The 12,575-nt window shown below is 38.7% G+C and overlaps 1 protein-coding gene across 2 annotated transcripts in view; it reads right to left on the bottom strand.

Annotated features, from left to right (window-relative positions):
- The window catches only part of SIN3A (SIN3 transcription regulator family member A), a 76,062-nt gene that overhangs the window by 50,249 nt on the left and 13,238 nt on the right, over positions 1-12,575 (bottom strand). The window contains exon 1 of one of the 2 annotated variants that reach the window (XM_043984975.1): positions 8,723-8,892. The exons of the other annotated variant lie outside the window; for it this stretch is intronic. The gene's annotated coding sequence lies outside the window, so the exon portion shown is untranslated. Of the gene's footprint in view, positions 1-8,722; positions 8,893-12,575 lie in introns of those variants that run through there. 2 annotated transcript variants of the gene reach the window in all.

Consider the following 12,575-nt stretch of genomic DNA (forward strand, 5'->3'; position numbering starts at 1 on the left):
CAATTCATACAGTGATGACATGGTAAAGACAACTTTGAAAGAATTAGGAACTTTGATCAGCGTCATGACTAACCCACAATCATTGGACTAATAATAACACATGCTCCCATCTCCTGATAAGAGAGGTAAAGGATTCAGAATTCAGAATGAGACTTATCTTTTTAAACATAGTCAAGGTGGAAATGTTTTGATTGATTATACATGTTTGTAATAGGGGTTTTGTTTTCCTTTTGTTCTCAATGGGGGGGGAGGTTAAGGTGGGAGACAGAAAAGACATTTTCTGATTGAAAAATACACACACACACACACAAAACCCCACAGAATTTGTTAAAAGAATAAGAGCTGAAAAAGGCAAAAGGATGTTGATAATGATAATACTAATAGCCAGCATTTATTTGGTGCCTGATGGTTTGAAAAGTCTTGAAAATATTGCAAACATTATCTCATATGAGTCTCCCAAAAATCCTTCCAGGTAAATGTCTTAGATGTCATTGTTATCTTCATCTAACAGATTAAGTGTCTTGCCCAAGAATACACATCTATTTTAAATGTCTGAGGTAGGATTCAAACTCACATATTCCTAACTCCAAGTTAGGCACTACATCCACTGCACCACCAGCTGTCATGATTTTTGCTCAGGAGGCACACAGAAACCAAGGACAATAAAAACTGGAAAAAAAAAAAAAAGATCAAAGGATGACTTACTCCAAAGAGGGGGGAACAGTAGAGGGGGAAGGAGGAAGGAGACAATATGCTGCAGTACAAAGAGGGCGCTCATTTGACCAATTTATGAACTCCAGCTACTGGGTTAAGAACTTACTATTGGAAAAATACTACAGGGAAAACTGGAAAGTTGTCTGGTAGAAACTAAGTATGGACCAATATCACACTACATGCTAAGATAAACTCCAAATGGATATATGATTGAAAAATAAAAGGTGAAATAAATTAAAGCAGCAAGGAAAAAATTACCTTTCAGATCATGAATAGTGGAACAATTGGTGATCAAATAACAATAGAGAGGGTCACAGATGATAAAAGTCAGTCTTTTATTATATGAAATTTAAAAGATCTTGCACAAATAAAACCAATCCAGTTAAAATTAAAAAGGAAACAGGTAACTGAGGGTGGGGTGGGGGGAGAAAACATTGGAGCAATTTTCTCTGACAAGGGTCTTATTTCCAAGATATAAAAGGAACTGATTCAAATTTATAAGAATAAGAGTCATCCTCCAATTCAAAGGAACAAACCAGTTGTTTTCTAAAGCACAAGTCTGAGCTAACAATAGCCAAACAAAAAAAGGCTCCAAATGATTACTAGAGTAGCAGATTAAAGTAACTCTGATGGGAGCAGCTAGATGGCACAGCGGATAAAGCACCAGCCCTGGACACTTACTAGCTGTGTGACCCTGGGCAAGTAAGTCACTTAACCCTGCCCCACCCCCCCAAAAGCAACTCTGAGGATACATCTCATACTCTTAAGATAGGCAATGCTGACAAAAAGTTAAATGACACATGTTGGAAGGGATATATGAAAACTGGCCCATTAATACCTTGTTGGAAGTATGAACTGTGCTAGCCATTTTAGAAAGCAATTTGAAACGATAGACTAAAAGTTCTAAAACTGTGCATGCCCTTTAACCCTGCAATAACACCTTTACCCTCAATGAGATCAAAGAGAACTCTTATGTACAAAAGTATAGCTGTCTTTTGGGGGGTTGCAAAGAACCAGAAACTTCGGGAGGGGGGTGGCCATCAACTGGGCAATAGCTGAACAACTTATGGTATATTAATGTAATAGAAAATTATTGTGTTGTAAAAAATCATGAAAAACTTTCAGAGAAATCACTATGAACTGATTCATAGTGAAGAAAATAGAAGCAGGAGAAAAATATATACAACAGCATTGTAAAAGCAAACAACTTTGAAAGATTTAAGAACTCTATTGGTGCCATGACTAATGGGACAATAGATGGTGAAACATGCTACCCACCTTCTTGCAGGGAGGTGATAAATTCAAGTTACAAAATGAGACATACATTTTTGGACATGGCCAATGAGGAAACTTCTTTGGCTAGATTTTGTTTCCGCACTGGGGTTGGGTTAAGTGAGAGAGAAAAAATGTTTGTTAATTTGAAAAATAAAAAATTTTTAAGAAACAAAAACCAAAGTGATGGCTCCTTCCCATCAAAAGTTAATTCATCCCCAACTGGTAAGATGCCATCAAAAGCTACAAATATAGAACTCCCCAGGTCAGCTTCTTACATATATAAGTGAAGTCCTCCCACAGCAACACCCTAAAAACTCCAAAGGCCTTTTCAACTGATGTGCAGCTGAACCCTTTTATATGTGGTGTCCCCCAATTAGAACGAGCTCCTAGAAAGCAGGGACTATCTTCCTTTTCTATTTATATCTCTAGCATTTGGCAAAGTGCTTGGCATGTAGTGAGCATTTTGTAAGCATATAGTGATGCCTTTTCCTACATTCATTCACTTAAACTTGTAAGCAATTAGAAGCCACCTTAAGTTTTTGAGAAGGAGATTGAAGACTAATTTGAGAAGATTATTTAGAGATAGCAAGGATGGGAGGGCGGGGTGTGAGGTAATAAAGAAAAAACAGGATTATGTGAAGGGGAAAGGGTTCCAAATAGATAAAGGGACACCACCTAGCTACAAAATGAATAAAGTCTGAGAGAGGCCAAGGTGCAGGATGGGGAGAATTCTGAAAGAGATCAATAGAATAAGTACTTTGAAGGGAGTACTACACTATGAATTAGAAAGGTAGGAGAGTGTTAGGTGGATGGGGTGAATAAGATGCCTCAATTTCACCATTAGATCCATTCATGGCATACTTTCTGTGTGCAAGGGACCAAACAGATGCTTCCTCTCTAGTTAGAATCCATCTCATCTACAAAACAGAACAACCTCCCAGGACATGTGTTTACTTTTTTTTTTTTTTGCATTTACTTCTTGAGGCAGAATGGTATGTAATCGGAGCCGGGATTACATGCTGGTTTTGCTATTTATTGCTTATAACCTGGAGAAATGTTTTTAAGTTTGCTCAGGAGTAAAACTGAAATAGACAAGACAGTTGATCTTTTAAGGCCTTAGCTTTTCTCTTGAGGCAAGGTGATATAGTATAAAGAATAATGGACTTGAAGGCTGAGGGCTTGAGGTTAAACACGGGCCTGGGTCTGACATTCTGGGCAAGTCATTCAACTTTTTCCGATCTTAGTTTCTTAATCTGTAAAATGAAGGAGGCAGGGGGCAGCTAGGTGGCACAGTGGATAAAGCACTGGTCCTGGATTCAGGAGGACCTGAGTTCAAATCCAGCCTCACACACTTGACACTTACTAGCTGTGTGACCCTGGGCAAGTCACTTAACCCTCACTGCCCTGCAAACTCCCCCCTCCCCAAAAACAAACAAATAAACAAACAAAAAAAAGGAGGAGGCAGAGAAAGAAGAGGAATATGACCAGCTGTCACTTTCTAGCTCTAAATTGTGATTCTATGATGTGGTAATTAAGATTACTGATATCCAGGGGCAGCTAGGTGGCACAGTGGATAAAACCTTGGGTTCAGTAGGACCTGAGTTCAAATCCAGCCTCAGACACTTGACACTTAATAGCTGTGTGACCCTGGGCAAGTCACTTAACCCTCATTGCCCCGCAAAAAGAAAAGGAAAAAAAAAAAGATTACTGATATCCTTTAAGAAAGTGGTAGGGACAGAAGGGTAAATGGTGAGAGTGTGGCATAGAAAACTTTTCAGAGATTGGTCATGAAGAATATAATGAGAGAGTAGCTAAACAAGGGCAGGCTACTTTTTTTTTTAAAAGCTAGAAAAGTGAGCATGTTTGCTGGCAGAGAGTAAAAAGCTGGTGAAGAAAGAAAACTGAAAAATCTTTTAATTAAGGATGACAACAATGGGACATTTAGGTCCTAGAAGAAGCTCAAAGTGACAGAATCGAGATACAAGTAGAATTGTCCTAAGCAAGGTGAAGACTGAATATTTCCTCTAAAATATAATGGCAAAGCCACATGTCACAAAAACTATTTTCTAGACTTCTCCTTTGGTAGATATAATTTTCACATGTCACCTGAGTCTTGCTGTGTTGAGTTCCTATGGTCTTGTGAAAACTGAATTCCAAAAAAGCAAGGAAGAGCATTGAAGTATAAAAAAATTAAGCAGTTTGATTTTGTTACAAAAATGCAATGAACTAGAGTTAATAAATTACCCAAAATACCCTAATGAATCATAAGAATCAAAATTCAAAACAAAAAAGGGAATATGTACCACAAATAGTGAAGCTCTGGGCCTAGGATCATTTAATGGAAAATGAAATTTATTTTAAAAAGGTAAAAATAATTTCCAGGGGAGGGTGAGGGGGGCAGCAGCAAAGACAGGGGCTAAGGAGAGCAACATTTACTTTTAAAGTTTTTATTAAAATCATTTCTTTTTCACATCATCTTCACTTATCAATATATCCTTCCTACTGGAAGACTTCCATTATAATAAAAAAATTTTACAATCTAAAGAAGGTCAGCAAAACTAACACATTAACTAAGTCCTGAGGGTAACATTTCTCTTCAACAGACAAATTTGTAAGAATTCAAAATTCAAAGGCAGCTAGGTGGCCTAGTGGATAAAGCACAGGCCCTGGATTCAGGAGAACCTGAGTTCAAATCCAGCCTCAGACACTTCACACTTACTAGCTGTGTGGCCCTGGGCAAGTCACTTAAGCATCATTGCCCTGCAAAAAAGAGAGAGAGAGAGAGAGACAAAATTCAAGTTTTACAATCTAAGGATCCTCTTTGTTTAAAAAGCACATTAACAGTGTTAATCTCCTAATTTTAAAATTATCTAACTGGCTAGAAGCAATAGAATTAAATCAAGAAGACAGAAACAGACACACCTTTCCCCATTCATTCTGTCTCTTCCTTCTTAGCACCTGATCAAGTCCTGCCTCAGACACTTCATGTGTGACCCTTTTTAATACCAGTTCCCTTATTAGTAAAAAAGGAAGACATAACAGCGCCTACCTCAGAGGGCTGTTTGGAGGGTAAAATGTGATCCACATAAAGCATATAAATGCCACTGCCATCATCATCATTTTGCCGCGCCCCCCCAAAGTCTCACACTAAAAAACCCTAAGATTACATCCCTTTCGACCAATAAGCACTCATCCCAAACCATGTGCCAGGCCCTGGGGTACTAACACAGAAATGAGACAGTCAACCTCAAGGAGGGTAGTTTACTAGGAGTACATGCAAAATAAATACACAGGGAGCGCGGGGAAGGGGAGGAAGAGGAGGAAGACACTGCTCACAAGAAAGACCTCTTGAAGGAGGTGGTACTTGAGAAGAGCCTGAAAGTGAACCAAAGGTTCTAAGTTAAGGCAAGAGCAATGAGAATGAACGTGCTGTGAAGGCATGCAAGCTGACAGGACATAAAGGGTAGTTAAACTCCAGTCAGGATGTGCAGGACTTGTGAATGACAGAGGAGTTTGGGAGTCAGTGAAACATGCTTAAAACTTGTGCCTTAGGAACATTAATCTGGCAGGCTGGAATGTAGAAGAGAGACATGGATGCAAAAAAACCATCCTGCAACAATCCAGGGATGATGAGTATTACACAGGGAATAGACTGCTGGGATTGAAGTCAGGAAAACTCATCTTCCAATCTGGCCTTACACACTTACTAGCTATGTGACCCTGAGCAAATCACTTCACCCTGTTTGCCTCAGTTTCCTCATGTGTAAAATGAACTGGAAAAGAAATGGTAAATCATCCAATACCTTTGCCAAGAAAACCCCAAATGGGGTCTCAAAGAGTCGGACACAACTGAAAAACTATTGAACAAAGGGATAGATATCATGACAGGGCAATAACACTTCAACTTCTACAATGCTGACAATAATTTCTGGTTTCTGTAATTCTATACCCCTTTCTTATTTTATATATATAAATGATATCATTTTGCTTCTTAGAATTTTGTAACTGTTAAGTACCTGCCTTCCTCATTCTATGAAATGTGAATGAACTGCTTGCTATAGAATATATGTATATATTGGGGCAGCTAGGTGGCACAGTGGATAAAGTACCCACCCTGGATGCAAGAGGACCCGAGTTCAAATCCGACCTCAGACACTTGACACTTACTAGCTGTGTGACCCTGGGCAAGTCACTTAACCTTCACTGCCCAACCAAAAAAAAAAAGAATATATGTATATATTACACAATTACATAAGTCTTTAGCTGGTATCTCACATTTTCAAGGGGGAAAAAATCATAAGCACTTCTATAAGGCTTGGATTCCTCACTTGAAAAGATAACCCAAGGTCACTTCTGACACCAGCCAGAAAATTGGAAAGCATCCCCTTATTATTAACTATCCCATGCTTTTACCTGTAGGACTCTTTGAGGTCTCCCCTCTTTACCCAATAATTACCCCACAAATAAACTGTCCAACTAGTCCCTTATGGCATCATAGATATAAGACTGTCTATATGTCCTTTGCTAGTCAATCTTTAATAAATCAGGAAAATCTGCCATTCCTAAACTCTCATTCTCCACTACTGCAACGAAAGACCTCGGTATAGATTTGAAAGTGAAGGTATCAAATAACACCTTATTCCCACCCAGCATCATCCTGAAGCCTCTCCCCCCCAAAGGAAGGGTCAACTTTCATAATCATCAGGGATAAGACTTTTCCTATTCAAAAAGGAAAGGTTGGAAAGCTATCTTTTAAAGCTCCCACAGCACAGAAATCTGGGGAATTGCCACAGCATTGCCCCATCAGGAAAGAGACCTGGAGGCCAACAGTATTCATCTCCAGCCAGCTATAAAGAATGTCCCTTAATAAATCTTAAGCATGGGTTTCCTTTCTTCCTTCCTTCTATGAACACTTGGGTTATCACATAGTTACTTATATGGAGAGTCATTTGCCATCAAAATAAAGGGATTGAAATAGGGAAAGATGACAAAATCTCTTCCTCATTTTTAAGTTCCTTAAGCTCAAGAAGTCCTCATTCCAACTGTTGCAGTGAGTGGCCCTAATTCAAGTACAGAGAAAGAGATAGACAGAAGTAGAACAGACAATATTTAGTAACTCAATGGATGGGGGTAGATGGTCCAGAGTGAATGAATCTAGGACAAAACAGCTAGGTTGCAAACCTGGGTAACTAGAATGGTAGTGCTCTATGTAGAAATAAGAAATTTAGAGGTAGAACACATCACCAAGCTCTCCCATCACACCCTACCTCTAAACAACACAAAAAAGCACATCAAATCAAATTCAAAGCAGGGTAAACAACAAAAGGTCACAATGCATTATTGTTCCAGCCCAGATGGACTTAGGAGGACACAAAGAGAAGTCTGCCAACCCTGGGGTGGTGGCTAACTCGAAGGTGTGACCCAGAGAAAGCACCAGCAGCTGTAGGCCTTAGAGGTGGTAGCAAAAGCTATGGCAATAGCAGGAGCATGAAGTACCCAGGGAATGTTAAAGGGACAGAACCTGGTTAGAAAGGGATTCCAGGGGACGCCTGTGCCAGCACTAGGCACAGAATCAGAAGCCATCTGGCAGAACCATCAACCAATATTAAGTTCCAAGGTGGAGAAGAATGGTTGCAGTTGAGAGGAAGCAGAAGCACTACCTGGGAAAGGACCAAAGTGTAGACCAGGAGGGAAATGACCAGAACTCTCCCCAGACCACACAACCTTGGAAGCACAGAAAACTTACAAGCCACCAGGATGAGCTGTCAAAGTAGCAGAAGGACATAACAAACAGAACTCAGAACAGATATCCTCCCAAGCCCCAGAGGCGAACAAAGCCTAACTTTAACATAAAGACCAAAGTCTAGAAAAAGGATATAAAAAAAAACAAGCAACAAAAAAAGAACCCAATCATACAAAAAGCAACTATGGTGACAAGGAAGCTCAAGACACAAAATCAGAAGACAATGACTTGTAAACATCTACAAGCAAAACCTCAAAGAAAAATGAATGCAGATTGAACATAAGCCTAACAAGAATTCCTAGAAAAAGCCAGACATTTTTAAAAGAGCAAAATAACCATTTTAATATTCAAAAAGAAATACAGGGAAAAATGGAAAAGGAAATGAGAATAAAAGACCTATGAAAAGAAAATTAATAGCTTGTTTAAAAAGGCATGAAAACTACTGAAGAAAATAACAGTAAAAATCAAAATTGAACAGATGGAAACAGAAATACAAAGCTCACTGAAGAAAATGAAAATAATTCCTTAAAAATTAGAATTGGTCAAATGGAAGCCAAGGACTTCACAAGATATCAAGAAACAATAAAACAAAAGTCAAAAGAATGGGGAAGAAAAAGAAATTGGAAAATAGATCAAGGAGAAATAATTTAAGAATTATCAGACTACCTGAAGGCCATAATAAAGAACTTAGACATCATATTTGAAGAAATTATGAAGGAAAATTGCCCAGATATTTAAAAACCAAAGGGAAAAGTAGAAATTAAAAGAATCCACTAATTACTCCCTGAGATCCCAAAATGGAAACTCCCAGAATTTCTCCAGAGCTCCCAGGGAAAGAGAAAGTACTACAAGCAGTCAGAAATAAAAAATGTAAATACTGTTGTAAGGAATTGGTTGTGATTTGGGGTTTCTGTGACCCCATCTTTGGCTGGGGTTGGAGGCCCTGGCACGCGCCCATGCGCACTGGCCTCATGCTGGACACCCACGCACCTGCATGGGCCTGGCCAAATCAAAATGATGGGAAGCCTGGTGAGGACAGGTCAGGTGGTCTTCGGCATCTGGAACTTGTCTCTGTAGAGATGCTTGTTAGTTCTGTCAATCAGGGCTGCCAGCTTGGGGCTGTGTTTGTGTGGTCGGTTCTGTTTCCTGTGGGAGACGGGGATTCTGGGAGAGAGAAGGGAGGAGAATACACTTTGGCACCAGTGAGAGAGGGAGAGGGACAATGTGCAACTGATTCTCTTTGAAACTGCTGTTTCTGGGTGGTGGTGAGTTTGCGGGTTGTATTTTTTTTCCTTCCCCTATTCCTTTTTTCACTGTCCCTAGTTCTATTAACCTTACTTGTGTTTAAATGTGTTCCCACTAATAAACCCTGTTTTGTTTTTTGAAAGAGGCTGTTAATCTCCTTTCTTACCCCAATATTACGGTGAGGCACCCAATTAACTCTCCCCTTACTAAATTTTGGCCCTTATACTGTGGAACCACAGTCAGGGCTATACAAGATTTAGCAGCTACCTCCAATAAAGGAGCAGAAAGCTTGGAATGTAATGTTCCAGAAAGCAAAGGAGCCAGCTAGGATTACAATCAAGAATAATCCACTATACAAAAACTGAGTATAATCCTCCAAGGGGAAGATGGATAGTTAATGAAATAGAAGACTTTCCAGCATTCCTGATGAAAAGACCAGAGCTGAATAAAAAATCTGACATTCAAACATAAGATGTAAGACAAAGGGCAGCTAGGTGGCGCAGTGAATAGAGCACCAGCCCTGGATTCAGGAAGACCTGAGTTCAAATCCGGCCTCAGACACTTAACACTTACTAGCTGTGTGACCCTGGGCAAGTCACTTAAACCAAAAAACAAAACAAAACGAAAAGATGTAAGACAAACATGAAAAAGTAAACATGCGAGAAATCATATGGGTCATATAATAAGGTTAAACTACTTATATTCCCTAATGGAAACCCCTAAGAACTTTATCATTATCAGGACAGTTAGGAATCTACTTAGACAGGGCACTAGTGTGAGTCTAAAATGTTAGGAAGGGTAAGAAAGAGGAATTTCCTGGGAGAAGGGGGGAAAGGAATCAAGGGGGAAACATTTTTTCATATAAAAGAGGGGAAAATGGGGGGGGGGGGAGTGGACAACATGTGAATCAAAGAGGAAAGAATATACAAACATGGTTGAGTACAGAAATTCATCTTACCCAACAGAGAAGAAAAGAAAGGGCTAAGAGAAAGAAGGGAGGGTAAATTAAATCAGGCAGTGGTCAAAAGCAAAGCAGACTTTGGAGGAGGGAAGAGGGTTAAAAAAGAGAGACATAAATAGAAGAGATAAGATGGAGGAAAATACAGTTAGCGATCATAACTGTGAATGGGACAGACTCACCTGTAAAACGGAAGAGGATAACAAAATAGATTAAAAACCAGAATTTAACGATATGTTATATTTACAAGAGACACTTGAAAATAGATAGATACACACAAGGTTAAAATAAGGGGCTGAAGAATATATTATACTTCAGCTGAAGTAAGAAGGGCAGGGGTAGCAATCATGATCTCGAATAAAGCAAAAATAAAAATAAAGCTAATTAAGAGATGGAACAACAAAATTTTACTAAAAAGTAACAAAGACAATGAATTAACACCAACACAACATATAAATCAAACGGCAGGGATGGAAGCCTGAACTAGGGTGGGTGGGTGTATGTGTCCAGTCTCCACTATCCAATTTTCCAGGCTAATCTTCCTATAGTGCTAATTTGTCACACTCTTGTTCAAAACCCTAAATTTCAAATTTCTTAGCCTTGTGATTAAAAATCTTCACAATCTGGCACCTGTCAACTTCAAATGCTAAGCAATCCAAATTAATCAACTTAGGGATTTAGACCTGGAAGAAATATCAGAGATCATCTTCCATCTCTCCCCCCCCCTCCCAAAAAACCCTGCACTTTCTTACATCTTTAGCAATGGTGTTCCCTCTTACTTAATTTAAGCCCATCTTTATTTAAAATCTTTTAAGACTTTTTGTCCATGAAACCTTTCTCAATTTTACATACCAATAAGGAGCTCTCCTCTTTAAACCTACATAGCTCCTTATTTGCACTCCTCATCATATGAATTACTTAATGCTATAAATTCCTTCAGGGAGAGAGATTATGTGTATTAACCACTGTTGTGTCACTTTATGGACATATGGGGAATGACAAAGAGAAGTTATATAAAGAAACACAAAAAGGGAAGGATTTGAGAAAGTAGTGAAAAGAACATGAAAAGTCCACCTTCAATATGTCTTCAAATCACCATCAAATTTCCCCACCAGATATTGTTGGAGGAAGGTTGGCGGGGCAGCTAGGTGGTACAGTGGATAAAGCACTGGCCCTGGATTCAGGAGTACCTGAGTTCGAATCCAGCCTCAGATGCTTGACACTTACTAGCTGTGTGACCTTGGGCAAGTCACTTAACCCCCATCACCCCGCAAAAATAAATGAATGAATGAATAAATAAATAAGGTTGGCTAGGAAGTACAAAACTGATTTAATGAAAGTCAATCAGGAGGTCTGAGTTTGGAGTACTTCCTATAATTAAGTCATTCCAATCAATTAATCGACAAGCATTTATTAAAACATAGTATATCCCAGTCATTCAGGATACTAAGACAAAAAAGAAACAATATCTGCCCAAGAAAACATATTCCATACAAGAGACATGTACACATATAAATACAAACAAACTGAATACAAGTATGTGTAAAAGGGAGAAGGGGAGGAACAAACAGCTGGTGGAGGAGATCCAAAAGGCCACCAGTAGTGGTAGTACCAGAGAGAAAGGAAATGGAATATTGAATGTAAAATATAGCAAAAAAAGGTCAGGAAGGCTGGGAAATAATATATAAGATGGAACAGATGAGAGTCAGGCTGCAAAGAACTTAAATGTCTCTTAGGACTAGTCTATCTGCCATCTCTACAACCTTTTTAGTTACCACTATTATCTTGGTCTTTGTTCAAAAAATTATTATACTGGTTGCTAAATTCAAGTGTGAATTTGGCTCCTCGAGGAAAAGGACGATTTAATTTTTGTCTTTGAATACCTAGGACTGAGGTCTAGTGCCTGGCACAGAGTAAGGAAGCACTTAATAAATGCTCAATTGAGAAACACCGCAGATGGGAATTCTTGGGGGACAGGATTAAAAACTTTCAAGAGTAATTCTTTCCTTCGGGCTGTTTGAATAACCAGTATCTGTTACAGTTACTAAACACTGAGTGTTTGGATTGAGTCTCATTTACCCTACCCTTGTAGCTACTAGACTAAAATTATACTGTTTCATCTACAGCATGCATGTATCCAGTCTTTCATACCTATCTCCCTTAGTACTTCTTGATACCCCCTTTTCTTATATGATGAAATTCAGGGCATTAAATGTCCTACAGTTCCAATCAAGAATACATATTGCTTCCATGGTATAGGAAGGAATCCAGGTAGAATTTATATTTATAATAATAAATATCAGCATATCAAATATGTGTTGTCATTAGTTTCCAAACTTCAAAGTATAAGATAAAGCAATAATCAATATTGTTTGTTACAAATTTTTAAAAAAGCAAACAAGACCAAATAAACAAGAATCAGAAATAAATGGTAGCCTAGAGGTTTGTTGTTTTTTTTTTTTATTTAATTTATTGAACAAATTGCTTAGGGAGGGTCTCCCTATTCAACAATAACTGCTAGGAAAACTAGAGAGCAGCCTGGCCCAAAAAAATAAATAAATTTTGTTTGGGCCAGCATCTTACAAGATATATACGAAAGAAAGTTCCAGACAGCGAGATAACGAATATACAAGATCACAT

This window comes from Dromiciops gliroides, chromosome 2 (genome assembly GCF_019393635.1).
Source record: "Dromiciops gliroides isolate mDroGli1 chromosome 2, mDroGli1.pri, whole genome shotgun sequence".
Classification (NCBI taxonomy): domain Eukaryota; kingdom Metazoa; phylum Chordata; class Mammalia; order Microbiotheria; family Microbiotheriidae; genus Dromiciops; species Dromiciops gliroides.